The sequence below is a fragment of the Schistocerca serialis genome, chromosome 9, assembly GCF_023864345.2.
Source record: "Schistocerca serialis cubense isolate TAMUIC-IGC-003099 chromosome 9, iqSchSeri2.2, whole genome shotgun sequence".
Taxonomy (NCBI): Eukaryota; Metazoa; Arthropoda; class Insecta; order Orthoptera; family Acrididae; genus Schistocerca; species Schistocerca serialis.
This window is the reverse complement of record NC_064646.1, coordinates 127,557,296-127,573,942: the sequence shown is the minus strand read 5'-3', so window position 1 is coordinate 127,573,942 and position 16,647 is coordinate 127,557,296. Positions and strand designations below refer to the sequence as shown.

At 40.7% G+C, this 16,647-nt stretch overlaps 1 protein-coding gene across 1 annotated transcript in view; it reads left to right on the top strand.

The window, feature by feature from the left end:
* LOC126419202 (uncharacterized) overlaps positions 1 to 16,647 on the top strand; it is a 269,493-nt gene that overhangs the window by 39,355 nt on the left and 213,491 nt on the right. The window lies entirely within an intron of this gene.

The window sequence follows — 16,647 nt, the reverse complement described above, 5'->3', positions numbered from 1 at the left end:
TCTGTCGTGCTGGAGTTGTATGACCGACAACAATTCTTGTCCAGTCATCCATTAGTTCGCCTGTCTTTTCTAGTTTAGGGACTTCTTTAAATTCCTCCTTGTCATATAGAAATGGAGTAGGAGCGAATTTAATAACGTTTTGTTGAGTCACAGATATCAAATTTAGACCTATTCAGCCCTCCCTATGGTAATACCACGATATGACAGTTCCGAAAACGCTTTGAACAGAAAATAGTAATATTTTACTTTATAATTATTTCTTCGACACGTTGTTCATTTGAGCAGCAGGGTCACACGATTGTATTATTAACAACTGGCGTGCACGGATGTTGTGTTTTTAGTAGAAAAATAAACGTAGTGTATCGTCGTCGCCGGATCATAACAGCTGCACACAATCAGTGTGTGCTGATGTATTTGTGAGCACCGTTGGCGCACCGCATAGCTGCGATGTTTGGCCATTCCATAATTTGTTAGCTTGCCTTGTAAAACCGGCTTTAGTCAACCGTTTCCCCAAGGCTTCCAAGCAATGCGGATATCAGCACGAGAAGAGTTGTCGAGACTGGAAATGTGAGAGAGGGTAACGAGCATTGAAGCTTTCATGTGGTATGCGGTGCTCATACAGATTTACCAGAGGCAAGGCCCTAGGTTTCAGTTTCAGCTATCACTGCTGGATATATTTGCATCTAATTTGGCCAAAAAGCGTGCAGTCTCAGGAACTCTACCTCTTTGTTAGAAGTCTGCATCAGATGTAACTGTAAAACAATACATCATGAACTGATGTATCAGTACGCTTCTGCTAGTGTTATATAATAATTCACGACGTTTTCTATGAAGTGCATAATTTGCTGACTTCAGTCCTCTTCCAGTGGCTGTCCGGTTACGTACTTATCCGTCGAAGTTCCTTGACACGAATTTGTTGTAGGTCCTTAAGACTTCTTCGTCCACCCATTTCTTTTAGAATCTCTGCGAAGCACTGTGGCCTTAACACTGTCACGACATTGGCTGGAATGTGTTGAGGCTGCCCATCAAAATATTTTCGTCGTCATTTTATGGCCAAAGTTAGGTCGCATCATTTAATACAAAGTTCTTAGTTCATTCTTCTCCTGCCATACATATTTCATAGTGGGTAAAAGATTTTTTTCCCGAAAAGTAACAGTTTCTTCTCATCTACCTTCATACTTAAGACTTTCCATATCATTAAGACTTTCCATATTACGCCACACGACCTACTATCGATTTATTTTCCTGTTGCAAGAGGGGGTGTGTGAGATATAATCTGTTTCATGCGGAAGCAAGGTATGAACGATTTAATGATCCGTTGTTTTGTCTTCAGCTTTTAAAGTGTTGAACAACACGCTATAAATTATAGAAAAAAGACGACGTTTTCGTGCTACAAATAAATCAGAAAACAATCTCTAGGAAGAAATAACACATTTACTAAAGCCTAAAGAGGAAAACTCGTTCAGCCCACAGGCGCAAACAAATACATTCGACTCTGAATACCAGCCTTTCTCAAAATCTGTGCACGAATGGAAGGTAATCTGGCTGGAATCCGGAGCAATTTGACGTGCGTCACATATCCGACGCAACACAAAACCCCTCAGAAGAATAGAAGAAAGAATCCATGTAAAACATTTCTGATATTCCTCTCTCACGCTTAGAATAATTGAAATGCGTTGGTGTGGCTTAAAAATATGATATGGGCGAATAAATTTGTTTTAAAAAAGCCTTATAAAGTGATTAGTCGATCAGTATGAAGCATCCGATGTGCTCGTTGCGGAATGTACATTATCATTGTCTGAAGCCCATAGGAAAATGCATATTTACAATTAAGTGTATAAGATGCGACTTGAAAGTTCGACCAATCAATCAATATCTAATTATCAATATATGTTGAAAACACGTGAATGCGAATTGTGGTTCATTTTGTTGTATGTCTGATTAATTCGATTCATTGGCAAAGCCGGATACGTCGGGATTGAAATTTGTGAAGCATAGATGGGAGCAGTTTCTGCTGTACGTGGATCTGTAAGCTACGAGGACTGGCTAGCGGCTAATGAAGAAATACCAGAAGTTAAATGTTAGGATTCCTATTTCATTTACAAATAAAAAGTACATATGGATGTGCATTTTTGCCAGATACTGGAGATATGTGCGTATGGTTTGTAATTTTTTACGCGATATATCCTCCAGAGGCGGCAAGCCTTCTGTGAAAGTTTGATTCCCTGAGCGCAGCAGGGTATAAAGACTTCGTCATTACCGGATCTACGAGCAGTGCTATCCAACAAATGGGGTAGCGCGTGGTTGTGGTTTTGTGTGTGTGTGTGTGTGTGTGTGTGTGTGTGTGTGGCAATGGTTGTTATTCTGTCAAACCAATTTTTCTTTTTAAACCTTCAGCCTCCAAACGCAGCAGAAGAGTGAGTGCATGTCTCGTGAGATTTTGAAGTGAAGTGCAAGTATCCGCACTGTTTGGGGTGTTTGGATGGCTAACATACTTATGGTTCTGCAGTACTCGCACATCATTGGAAGCAGCTGTTTCACTTATAAACTTGATTTCAGTGTTCCTTTATTTGCTTTCGTCGACGACGCGAACTATTTCGGAATCAAAGCTCGTCTAGGAATCACGACGGCTTCGGTACGGCAAGAGCCCCCAGAATCATTTCTCTTAAAACATGTATTCGTTGGAATTACGAATGATGGCTTATTATTTTGTTCACATTTGCCTTTGTTGTTTCCAGGTTGTCCTTAGTTGTGCGGAGGGACTGCAGACAGTAATTTGGTGTCACGCTGTAGTTACAATCCACACAATTAACTAGCTAGGAAAAAGGAAATCCACGAAAAAGCTCTTCAGATTCCACATGTTTCTCGTTTGACCACTCGGTCAATGTGTTAACGCAAAGGCAAAACTGAATGCAGGCGAAAAACTACTCTTGTAACAGCTACAAGTTGGAACAAAGAGGAATTAGCGACGGACTGCATCGAACCAGTCAAAAGACTGATGACAAAAAAAATGGTAGCCATTTCGTTTGTAATGAACAGGTGTTTTTTGTCACCGTTTCGAAGCACATCCTGAAACGGGTGACATACATTGCTTCGATCAGATAAAAAAATAGCATGCAGTTTTCAGGAGCCTTTTTTTAAAGGTGGCCTATAGTGAATTGTCGGCAATCGAGATTGCTTTGATGATGACAAGCGAACATATTTTGTTTTCCCTATTTTATGTTACCATTCACTGAAATTGTTAGATACAGCTTCTAATGAAAACAAGTGTTTACAAATGCGTGCATTATTGGAAAAATTAAAGCGAAACAAAACGAGATGAAAATCAAGTGCAGAAAAAATTTAGATTCATTCTGCAGTGCAGAAACTTTTGCGACGCACGATTCTCGCTTGGCGCAGTCATAGTAATAAACGCAAAGCCAATCTCAAGTTCATCAGTACTATTCGCGCTGACAAAGTTGGCGTCGCAGTGGCTGATGGGAGAACAGTAAATGGAAAATCCCTTTGCGGTCATTCCCATCTGCCACCGCGCTCCGAGTGTCAACATGGTTTGCACGAACAGTGTTGCCGCACAGTATGCAAGGAGTTGGCCGAGTTCACATTACTCGTCCGCTTATTAATCCAGTTATCGTGAAAAATCACGGTTGTCGTCAGAGAGAGCATCAGCGTAGAGGGTTTCCTTTGCTAACCACCATTTCTGGCTTGAATGTGTTCCTTAATTTAGCGATCGTACCTACCATGAAGGGAACACATTGTCTTGGTATTTAACACACTTTTTTTTACCGCACTGACAGCACCTTTTTGTCAGCGCCATTTTCATGGTCTAGCTGCACGGTCAATTTACTCGCTTGCTGTGTAGCTTCCAAGACATGTTTTGGATTGGGTCGACGACCTAAGTACAGTGTTTGTTAGCCTGTGGCACCGAGCAAAGGCTAGAGGACGGAGTTTTAGTCACATCGCTCGAGAATCCCGTCACGGGGTGCGGCATAACTCTCTCCAGCGATGTACGAGTAGTACTTTAGGTACACCTTTTATCGTTAGTTGTTACATAACAGCAGCTGCAGCACTTCAAACAGCATTTCTGCCGGCCGGGGTGGCCGAGCGGTTCTAGGCGCTACAGTCTGGAACCGCGCGACCGCTACGGTCGCAGGTTCGAATCCTGCCTCGGGCATGGATGTGTGTGATGTCCTTAGGTTAGTTAGGTTTAAGTAGTTCTAAGTTCTAGGGGACTGATGACCTTAGAAGTTAAGTCCCATAGTGCTCAGAGCCATTTGAACAGCATTACTGGATGAGAACGTTAGTCGTATTTGTTGTTGACACTAGTGTTCACCGTATTCCTTCCTGTAGACTAGTTACGTGACTCTGACATTTATAACCATCACAACACTGTTAGTGAGGAATTTGTCAGTGATTTACGAGCGGGCGACTTTTTGAAAATATGCCCACCATCTATTTGGTTTGTCGTATTAGAGAAAACATTTTGTAACATCAAAGTCCAGATGTATTCAGCTCATGGGGTATCAGGTATTAGACTTGCTTGTGCAGATGACGTAGCTTTAATCTGTTACTCCAGGCAACAGAAATATTCTTATCCAAGTTAATCATTTTCTTTGAAAACTAAATTCTTTCCAAATTTTACAACTAACCTGTGGAAAGCAAGATGAGAGCCCCTACAGGATTTTTGGACTCTTTTGTACCTGGTATTGCGGACCATCTGCTAGACTGGCGAATCAGGAAATATTAAGAACCATAATAGAATATCGTCGATGTGATGAAGACGAGATTGCATTGGGCTGGCTGTAGCAAAGATCCACGAGAACATGACATACCTGACCTGATGATAGTAGATGCGGAGAAACAGCCAGAAAAAAATAGAAGAGTAATATTTAGCTAATAAGGTAATGAAAGGACAGATGATGCACGCGGTGGAACCCTGTGAAATGGAATTGTTGATCAGGTTGTAGTCGACTAGGCCCATATAAAGACTAAAGTGACAGTTTTTAGTTAGTAAGATGTGAGGAAGTCGCTTGAATGAATGCAACTTGAACTAATGCCTGACAGTTGTGGCCCGCTAAACCTGTTTCTTCCTTTCGGAATTCTACATATTAATAGAAAAACAATTAAAAATTACCTTTTTCCTGTCACTCAACTAAAAACTGCTGTGATGTGACTGATCATTTTAAAAGGCAGAATGTACTGAGAGTACGGGTGTCAGGTTTGACTTTAGAGTGTTAATTTTTTTTAAACCTATTTTGTGTGACATCAATGGGGGCTACGCATTTGTATTATAACAGCTAGCAACCACTGACGAGACGATTTTCCTTTAACACAGTTTATTGTTTCTTGTCGTGACCGGTTTGGAACGTTTTTTTCATTATCAGAATGCTGCGTTGTTCTTTCAGGACTAATCAACTGTTGAATGTTTTGAATGCCACGGTACAGTGATTGTATACTGGTTGGTTTTGAGGGCATGCTTTTTTATGCAGCATGAAATATTGTATCAGTAGCCTAAACGTTTCGCTATGGTGCTTTATTCTAATCACGAATGCCTTACTTTATTCTGTTAGGTATCTCATAGCTATTTCAAATAGAACCTATGTTTTATGTGTAGTTAAGTAAAATGCTTTTACAAACCAGTAATTGCAGACCATCTCTCCTCCTTGTCTTCATTGATTAATTTTACATATCGGCGCAAACAATCTCAAGTTCTGTTTGTTACGATTGGGAGGAGGGTGGAGGAGAGGGAGGGGATGTTCTCTCTCATACGTTGATGAGCAAAAAAACATTGTGGTTAGTTGAATAGTATCGCACGGTCCTCTTTCGGAACCTACAGCAACAATTTTCCGTGAGGAGGATTCGGCAGTCCTTGGTAGGTTTCTGGAGATATATGCCACCAGATACCTATGCACACGTCACGCAGTTCCATTTTGTGGGTGCTGAGAGCTGCCGGCAGGTAGTTTCCCAGATGTGTTCTATCGGGTTCACTTCAGGCGAAAGTGGTAGCCAAGACAAGCACATCAAACCGCTGTTGCCTTGTGGCACGGACAATTATCCTGTTGGAAGATGCCATCGTCCGCAGCTCGTGGTCGTACGGTAGCGTTCTCGCTTCCTGCGTCCGGGTTCCCGGGTTCGATTCCCGGCGGTGTCAGAGATTTCCTCTGCCTCGTGATGACAGGGTGTTGTGTGATGTTCTTAGGTTAGTTAGGTTTAAGTAGTTCAAAGTTCTAGGGGACTGATGACCATAGCTGTTAAGTCCCATAGCGCTCAGAGCCATTTGAACCATTTTTTTGAAGATGTCATCGTCGTCGGAGGTCTTTCCTTAGCTGTAGCAGGACAGAAAAAGGTTGAAATAAGTAAGCACTGGATGTGGCGAGATAACTGGAGTTATTTACATCATAAAATCATAAGGTCGACTTGATGACATTACTTATTTGATTCCATAGGTTTACTAAAGGCACACAAATCACTTTGGAATACGTTGTTTATGCTCGCTAGTTATGTTAATTTCATAATAATTCGTAACACACTTTGCTATAGGCAACGATTCCCCTGTGGTTTACAGTATATAAACAAGCCAAAGAGTGTGACTTGAGCTAATCTTCAAAGATTTTGCGTTAGAGCAAAGATTTTTCTTGGTCATCACTCGTCTTTTCTATTAACAGACGTTGTTTACAAAGTTTTTAGAAACTAGAGAAGTCCTTAATGTTGTTGAGCTGTCAATCTTCATTTGCTATTAGCTCCATATTGATGATTTTTGGGTTGGGATCGTGTGTTACAAGAGAATAAAAGCATACTTGTTTTACAAGAAGTTCAAAAATGGTTCAAATGGCTCTGATCACTATGCGACTTAACTTCTGAGGTCATCAGTCACCTAGAACTAATTAAACCTAACTAACCTAAGGACATCACACACATCCATGCCCGAGGCAGGATTCGAAACGGTCGCTCGGCTCCAGACTGTAGCGCCTATAACCGCACGGCCACTCCGGCTGGCTTACAAGAAGTATTTTGTGTCAGTTTATTAAGGCAGTACAGGAAGAGCACATGTCGAACAATAAGTAATAAAATATGTTTAAAGAAAAGAAAAAGATGGAAACAAGTTAAGACTCGATCTGTACAAATATGAGTGATGACCAAAGAAAATCTGTGCTGCAACTCAAGCTCTTTGTTACCATAAATCACACTCTTTTGGTATGTTTATATTCTGTAAAGCACGTGGGAGTGTATGTAGTGTTACGGAATTTTGCATAACGGATGAATATAAACAAGATTATCCAAAATGATTTGTGAACCAGAAAGTATAATATCCAGTGGAATAAATGTGGGTAATACGATCATGTCGACCTTATGATTTCATGATGTAAATAACTCCAGATACTTCGCCACATCCAGTGCTTACTTTTTAAACTCCTTAGAAGGCCAAGGCTGGAATAGAGTTAACAGATTCGAATAATTTGAGGCTGAAGTATTGTTGTGGACATGATAAGATAAGAGTAGCCTGCAGAGCATCACAAGGAGTCTTCGGACTGTGGACGCCAACTGACGTGGGAGCTCAACTTGATACCTTGTACCTCGGCATGATGATGGCGGTTTATACAAGTAATTGCAATTAAGTGTGTCATCGAGGTACGCGAACGACAGCCGAGTGGAAGACATCCAGAGCAGGTTGCTACAAAGGGTACTCCAAACTGGCTCGAATCAGGCTTTTTTTCCCATAGCCGCTGATTAGCGAGCTGAGCTTATCTAGATTTCTTTGCCACGATGCCGTGTTCAGCAGATAGCGTCAGCGGCCGCCACGTGGAAGCATACAGCGGGAATGCGCGCTGCTGTCTTCGTCCAAGGTCGCTTCAGCAGCAGCAGCAGCAGCAGCAGCAGCAGCAGCAACGCGCAGTGCAGCCTGTTGACGCACGGTCGGCCGGTCCAGCAGCAGCATTTTGCAAACGTTAATTTTCCCGGTTAAAATTCCCCGTGGTAGACTCCCGCTAATCCGGTTTTGCCCGTCACAAAATGCATTATGCACTTTTGGTTCTGCCCAGCGTTTCTCTCTTTTGCTGTTGTGGCAATTCAGCACGTTCGAAATACATTGGGAATAGAACTCATTTGATATAAGACAGTTTCCATTGAACAGCAGCAGAACTCATTTGATACAAGACAGTTTTCATAGAACAGCAGCCCACTTACATGTGTTATCTGCGTTCCGTATGGCAATATGCCTTCTATTCAGCTGCGTGTCTGCTACATTTCTCTAACGAAATGCACCTCATCCTTATTAATTCAGACACAGTTACAAAGTAGGAGAAATGTACTAGAACAGTAGAATTATGAGTCAGTCGGTGACGAAACATGCCTGCAGAGAGAGCTCACCTTAGACTGCTACAAAACGATGTAGACAGTAAATACTTCGTTCGTTGTTAGTAGTGGCCTTTCCTTATGGGAGTTTCACGCCATAAAGCAGACATAAATGGAAACTGTAAGAATGAAGTACCTCAAAAAAGAAGAAATCTGCACGAGAATTTGGTAGGTAAAATGTAGAGTATTTAGTGACTGATCTTCTAAACCAGGGGTCGTGACTTAGAAACTAACAAGGGTCAACGTTTTTACTGGAGAGAGAACAGCTAAATTGACTCTGTTGTTGTTGTGGTGGTGGTCTTCAGTCCTGAGACTGGTTTGATGCAGCTCTCCATGCTACTCTATCCTGTGCAAGCTTCTTCATCTCCCAGTACCTACTGCAGCCTACATCCTTCTGAATCTGCTTAGTGTATTCATATCTTGGTCTCCCTCTTCGATCTAACAAAAAAAAAAAAAAAAAAATATGGCCATGTGCGAGTAGGACTCGCGCTGGGAGAGTTCCGTACTAATGTAACTACCCTATGTATATAGACAGTTACTTGATCTCGATAATTGAAGATCTTTACTATTTGTGCCAGTTGTCAACATTGATACTGCCGAAATTTCGTTCCCGGAAATTCCGAGACTTCAGAGAGTGTTTTAATTTTGAGTTTGGAATCGGATAGCAATTACTAAAACTTCATTGTATGATGTAATTACTTATCAACAATTTTCAGATTTTTTCGCTTTACTTGTACTTTGAAACCTTGCTTCCGGCCAAATTTTATTATTCCATGCCAACCAGAAGTGAGTATAGATTTTGATGAGAGAGTTTGGGAGAATCAAAAATTGTGACATTAATGGCCCTATCTTTTGACTTCATTGACTTAGAAGCTTCAGTTCTTTGCATCGCCAAGGGACTGTAGATCTCAGCATGTGGCCACAAATTTAAGCTTGATATGTCTACCCGTTCATGAGAAAAAGCGTTGTTAATAGTCGAGACATATGGACGAACGATAAAGTGATTCTATAAGCGTTCCGTTTTTATCGGTTGAGGTACACAATCCTAAAAATTGCGAAAATAAACACAGATGGTGCACAGCAGAAGCCACTGGAAAGCTGGCGGGAAACTGAGAAATGACTCGTACGACGGTGGAGAGCTGAATATTGAGCTTCCATTGATTTAATTAAACTCATGTCCGCGGAAGGAAAAGGCCCGAGGACGAATCCTGGTTTGGCAGAAGTTTGAATCTGTTAGGAAGTTAGATTTTGCTTTGTATGGATACAGTCATCTGCCTCGAAATTCGCGAATACTCGAAGCTCTGCACGACACAGCACAAGATATTTGTTAATTAATACTAATCGTGTAACGACTGAAAAATAGAAATATGTGGCCCCTCTCAAGGGAATAACGAAGCGTGAAGAAGAGTTGAAAGAAGTTCAGTCAAGGGTGAAGCATATGGCAGACTTCGATTTGCTTGTATACTACTGTGAAACTTCAGTTAATCTGCAAAGCGTATGTACGAACTATAATAGTATGTTGTTTGTTTGAGTGTGTGTGTTCAAATTCGGACGTCGAGCCAGACAAAATAGTGTACCAGTGACCAGTATGAAATACCCAAATACTCGCCGCTTCGTTTTCACGATCATTTGTGTGAACATTTAAAAAAAAAATATTTTAATTACTGGTCTGTTGTGAATGAAACCGAACACGACACTGGTGAAATTTTCTATAATATTACACTACCGTTGTGTGTGTTTTCATTCATAATGTGTAAAATGTTCTACCAAGAACCGGTGGAACAATCAGTCAATACCGACGTTTTGTTAAACTTCATGGAAATACAGAATACGATGTTATTTACTTTTACAAGTTAGTCGTGAGAAGGCGTGATCATCATAGTCCTGTACTTATCAGGTCGTTGTTAACCATAGCAAAGAAATGAAAGTCCATGATGTTGTTTTGTTTTTCTATACGGTTTCAGTGGCTGTGGCCCGGAGTTGGTCGGAGTCGAACCAAGAAAAAGAAGAAGAATTAGTTAGTTGTATCTTTGATGTTTAAGCTAAGTCAGCTGACATTCGACGCTATCTCAAAAATTAATCTGGCAAGAAATGACGTAGTTAGGTCCAGGGACACGTCAGCTGAAAGCCGGCGCAGAACTTAAACGGCATCAATACCAGATCGATCGAGGACAATTGCAGAAAAGAATGCCCTTGGATAATCGCAATCAAAAGAGAAATTTCCTTCACTACTCGAGATGTTATAGCACAGCAGAGCGGGTCCGCGAGAAATGGAAAGGCAGTGAATAATAAAGCAGATAGATTTAAATGTTAATTTGCTTGGAACTAAAAAAAACCTAATTTATGGAAACACGGTGGATTGTGAGTAGTGTGATGGAAATCAAATAATTAGACGCTTATTTTAGTTGACGGGAACCATGAATAATGCGGCGTTGTCCAATGAAAATAAAAACAAGATATTATTCACAAGTTAATTACATATTTTGCGTATTATCTTGAGGAAAGAAAAAAAGTGAGACTGGAAGTTTCCATTCTTGTGCGACAGCTACTACATCGCGCCTGAAACTTCAAAAAGGTACATGCTAGATACCTTCTTAAAGAAAAATTTTGTCACGATTGCAAAAGGAAATGTACCTTTTGACAAAAATTACGTTATAGCTTGTAACATTGTCATAGTGCGGAGTTTCTATTTTTGTTACGAGACTTCTGAGAAATCATCTGCCTTTGGACACCGAAATTCCACAACCTGCAATTTACTAGGTACCGTTACCGGACTTCCTGCTATTGCAGCATAACAAAGCGTACTGAGTTTTGGACGATTTTGGTGAGTGTATCACTGAAACTGCGTATTTTCAGTATGCAAGTATAAACACGAAATCCACCAAATACAGCAGTGAACTTAGAAAGTACTCAAATCCAGATGGCAGCTACTCGGTTTCTGTCAGCTAATCAGAGCACAGGGCACGTGATGTAGTCAGCTGGTTGTAACATATTCACATATTCGGAAGTAGTACGTCGATAATTATCACTTTAGATCCGCCTTATCGTAACTAAATATAACACATTTTCGTGCCAAACGCCTTTACGGAAAACACATACTGCACGAAAAATGTGTCTTATTTGGATGTGATTGGACGGATGCATTATATGCATCAGAAAAACCGTAGAATATGCATGCAGATATGCTTGAAAAGTGTCGAAATATGCAAGATCAAATAATAAAAAAACATGGTAGTTACTGCGTGCGTTATACCTCAAAGTTGGACCTGTGCATATCAATTACGAGGAAGATCGCTGGCCACGCCGGACATACAGAACGCTGATATCATTTTCTGAATACCTTCTGGTTGAGGTTAACTTCGAATTAACTTTTAATTAATACTATTGGACCAAAACATCACTTAAAATTTATTTTACCTTTTGCCGAGAAAATGAGTTCACTAAAGAAAAATTGAAGGCAGGAACTGACTTTTACTATGAGTTTATGAAAAGACATTCAGGTCTGCAGCTGAGGACAGTGGAATCAACAAGTTTACAGAAAGCAGCAGGTTTTAGCAAAGAACAAGTTGACGGATTTTTCGACAAACTTTCTGAGTTGATGGACAAGTATAAGTGCAGCCCCTCCAAGATTTTTAACGCCGACAAAACTGGCGCAACGTCTGTGTTAAAGTTGGAAAATTGACCTTAGGCGATAAAGGCATGGATGTCACAATTCTTCTGTTAATGCTGCAGGGGATGTGTTTATTTCACCGCTGTTTGTCTTCCCCCGTGTTTGCATGGACAATGGTCTGAAGAAAGATGCCCCAGTCGAAAGTGTTTTTGATGCCCATCCAAGTGGATGGATCACTAAGGATGGTTTCCTCAAGTGACTTGTTTTGTTTGTAGAACGAGTGAATCGAACTGAGAAAACCCCTGCATTACTAATCGTGTATGGTCACTCAAGCCACAAGGACTTGAACGTCATTAATGTTTTCAAAGAAACACCACAGTCCCATTTTAAGCCTACCTCCACACACTTCCCACGAACTACAGCCACTGGACAGAACTATTATGAAACCTTTCAAAAATGCTTATCATGAGGCATGATCATACTGGGTACGACAATATCCTAACATTAAGATAACCCTGAAGGACATAGCAGGTTTAGTTAGCTCAGCTTTCTCAAGGATTTGCAGGGTGGAGTTGGCAAAGTCTGGCTTTGAATGCACAGGCATTTCTCCCCTGAAGCGAAATATTTTCACTGACTTGGATTACGCTCCTTCACTAAACAAGAACAAGGAATGAACTGGTACCTCATCCACCAGTTCTGGATCTGGCTGCTCCTCTGCACCCATCTTCTGTCATGTCTTTACTAGGCTCCTCGTCTGCTGCCGTGTCTTTACCAGGCTCTTCATCTGCTGCCATGTCTTTACCAGGCTCTTCATCTGCTGTCATGTCTTTACCAGGCTCTTCATCTGCTGCCATGTCTTTACCAGGCTCTTCATCTGCTGCCATGTCTTTACCAGGATCTCCATCTGCTGCCATGTCTTTACCAGGCTCTCCATCTGCTGCCATGTCTTCACCAGGCCCATCATCTGCCGTAGGCCTGTCTTCACCAGCCCCCTCACCTGCCCACCATTACCAGAGTCCTGGCTCCTCGTAAGCATTACCAGAGTCCTCTAATCATGATCCAACAATTGAGTCCTCTAAGACTTCTCAGTCTTAACAAATTTTAGAGGTAATTTCCCCCCCCCCCCCCCCCCCGTCATCATTCTAATAGATTTGTATCAATGCAGAATTGTGGAAAGAAGAGTGAAATTTTGACCTCATCTCAAAAAAACTGGAAGTAAAGAAAGTAGAACAGGAAGAGAAAAAAAGCTGCTGAAGCTTAGTGGAAACTTACGGAAGAAAAACTTAAATTGAAAGAAGAAAAGAACAAACCTCAAAAAAGCCTGTAGGCCTAGCTAGAACCAAACTTTTGACCAATAGAAAAATTGGATGGTGTAAAAGGAAGGATAGTTCTACAACAGAAATGGAAAAATCCAACGAAAATGCTAAGAAAAAACAAAAATTTGACAATGAAAACACTAAAAGTGATGGGGTGACCCACTGTATTATTTGTGACGAAACTTTTTGAAGAGGGCTGGTTCCAGTGTCGACTGTGTAACGGATGGGCCCACGAAAACTGCGCAGACCTTGAAAGCAGCGCTCTGTACTAATAATGCAACGGCTGTTTCTTGAATAGAAAATAAAAGTCGTGTTCAAGATGTAGTGAAATTAATTGTTAAGTGTGTTAAATGGCAGATTTATTATTATTTCATCATTTAGTGACTGTTTGTGAACCTAAAATTATTAAAATCACTCAATTCAATAAACATTTACCACTTGCCATGTATTAATACCAATAAACATGTATTTTGTGAGAAATATTTGCTTATTTTCTGTAATTTACATCCTGTCCGATACAACCCTCCAAACTTTCTCCTTAGTTAACATTCAGATAAATTTTAGAAACCAGTAGATAATAGCAATTCTTCTCCCGAAGAGAAAATGCTAGGATGGTTGTTTTATGCCTTAAGACAGTACATTATGGTGGTTATTGTTTTCATATCAAGCCATTAATGTATTCAAAATTTGAGAAAAGCTTAACCGTCCGATACTACCCGACCTTCCCCTAACCGGGGGTGCGGGCGCAGATTGTCTGGCTGCCTGTTCCTGTTCCTCTTCTGTAATAATTTTGCTATGCAGTGGCCTCTCGGTTAGCGATTTGGCGCATTTCTAGGTCGCGGTAAATCTGTAAGACATCTAAATTAGATCGAGCTGGAGACTGCCCGTCTAAATTTTTAAAATACTGTAAACACAGAGCGAAAATATGCATCGTCACTAGTCATTAGTAAAAATGTGCAATAACCAGTGAAAAGGAGCCAAATATGTAACTGCATATGCAACATGCAAATGCATATAATCTGGTCTTTACTAATAATTGTCAACACATCACACGCAAATGAGGACAACAAGATAACAAAAGTTAAAAAGAGTTAAATAGTTGTGACAGGCGGCAAAACAAATGTTGAATTTCGTTTCACGCGTAGAAATTTAACATGTCCTCTCCTAAACACCCCCGGAAATCACTACGTATTCGGCTGCTGCATAGATTGCGTGTGATGTGTTGACAATTATTAGTAAAGACCAGCTGTGCTAGAGGGTGGCAGCCCCGCCACACCATACGAAATCGCGACATAATCGATACAAACATAGGCGAATATTTAATACAAGCAAGATTATTAATTTCACTCCTTTGCGCAAACTGCAGATCAGTTCATCACTACAACCAGATTTTCTGCTTTCACATTCGTTGGCTTGTCCAATTTACAACCAAACTCTTGCCTTCCAACCTAAGATGATCCCAGCCTAAGCTAAAGTTCGTACTATTATGATAACCAGGTTTTTTTGTGCCAATTAAAACTTTGATCCTGGTCTGCAGTCGTATCACAACCTCGTAAAGCGCGATAAGTTCCGAAAAAAGCCCGAAACAATCTAACCACACTCTTGAAAATCGCGATCTTTTCGGAAACAAAAGCAGGCAATACTTCTGACAACGAAGAATGTAAACGTTAAACCTTCGGAAATCGCGATATGCAAATCACGAAAAAAAGTCACATATTTTTCATAACCAAGAATAGAAATGTCAGTGCTTCACTCGCAGCAGTTTAATCCTTGCTCTTACATACCGGCTAGCCACATCCCCGAAAAAAGCCGATGTTTGAGGTATCAAAATAATAATTCATGAAGCCATAGCGTTGGCCATTCTTGTTATAGTGTAATTCGTGTGCACGTCGCCATGAAGGTCGTGTTGTGATTGGTTGACAGAATCAAATTGAACAGCCGCCACCTTCATTTGTGTTTTGAAGCTAACACTCCGTGTTCGGTAATTTTTTCGTATTCACACACGCGTATTACAAAAATGTTGTTGTTGTTGTGGTCTTCAGTCCAGAGACTGGCTTGATGCAGCTGTCCATGCTATTCTATCCTGTGCACGCTTTTTCATCTCCAGGTACCTACATTACAAAAATATGCAGTATAAATGTTAACAGCGGATTAAAGGTCTCTTAAAACGCGCCGTTTGTAGGTACTGATGCAGGAAGTCCGATAATCATATATAAAACTTTTACCATTTGTTTTTGCTGAAGGACCATTGGAAAATGCCGAATTGTTGCTACCCTACTACTATGTAAGGCGATTTATATGATTTCATCATTTCAGCTTAATAACTTATTATTGAAATTTATAATAGAAGTCACGCGGGCCTGTTGAAGTTTTCCCAGAACGGTTTAGAAACATATCGCTTACAGTACTGCACACACAAGTTGCACGCAGTCAGTATCTTAATTAAAAGAACAATCAAGATCGTAATTTTTGTGTAACGTCAGATGTTGATAATTGTTTTCGGTCGTTACAACCATATTCAAGCATCCCGTTTACATTGGGCTCCCAGAACCTGATTTCGTAAATCGATTTCCCAATACCGCTTCTGGGTGGTCATGGAAACATTTCAAAATCGATTCTGAAAATCCATTTCTGGTTGCCGGTTTTCCAGTTTCGCAATCGATTTTTGCTCCCACGTAAATGCAGTCGGTTCTGAAACGCGGTTGGGGGGGTCAGATTTTGTGTTCTTAAAAAAATTTCGGCAGATATGGACGGAGCGGCTTTTTGCGCAGCGAAGGATGAGTAGAAATAAATATTAGACCGAAGCTGTTTACACCTCATTTAACTGAAGAGAAATAGCGATTTCTGTCTAAATCGTAAACTGTAACAACCGTCATATTTAACTGAGCTAGCAAATCCGCTTCATACCTTAATATGCAAACACGACAATGGAAAACGGTTTCTGAAATTCGGTTTTCACCTTTCGCTAGATGTGTCGCATGTAAATATAGTGATACGATGGCTCCAGATGACGAGAGGAGCCAGTGACCGGAGCTGCTGTGTGACAACTGGCATCTGTCACAAATTTGCGGCAGATACCAGTTGGTATCACATATCAGCTTTGAACACAGGCTCCTCATCATGTGGACCCTTGGTCTGAATATTCTTGTAATGACCGAAACCGGTTACCAGACATCAAATGAATTATACCTTAAAAAAAAAATAGATACAGAAAGCTATAAGAATGAAAGCAGGGGGAAACTGAAGATGTCTGAGAATCTTATGTCAGGATTACTTTTTTACGACTATGGGTGTAAATTTTTGGGGTGTAAATTTTTGATGCAGCAGATATGTAGCGTTAACGAAGCCCACTGTGTTTAAACATTAGTGATG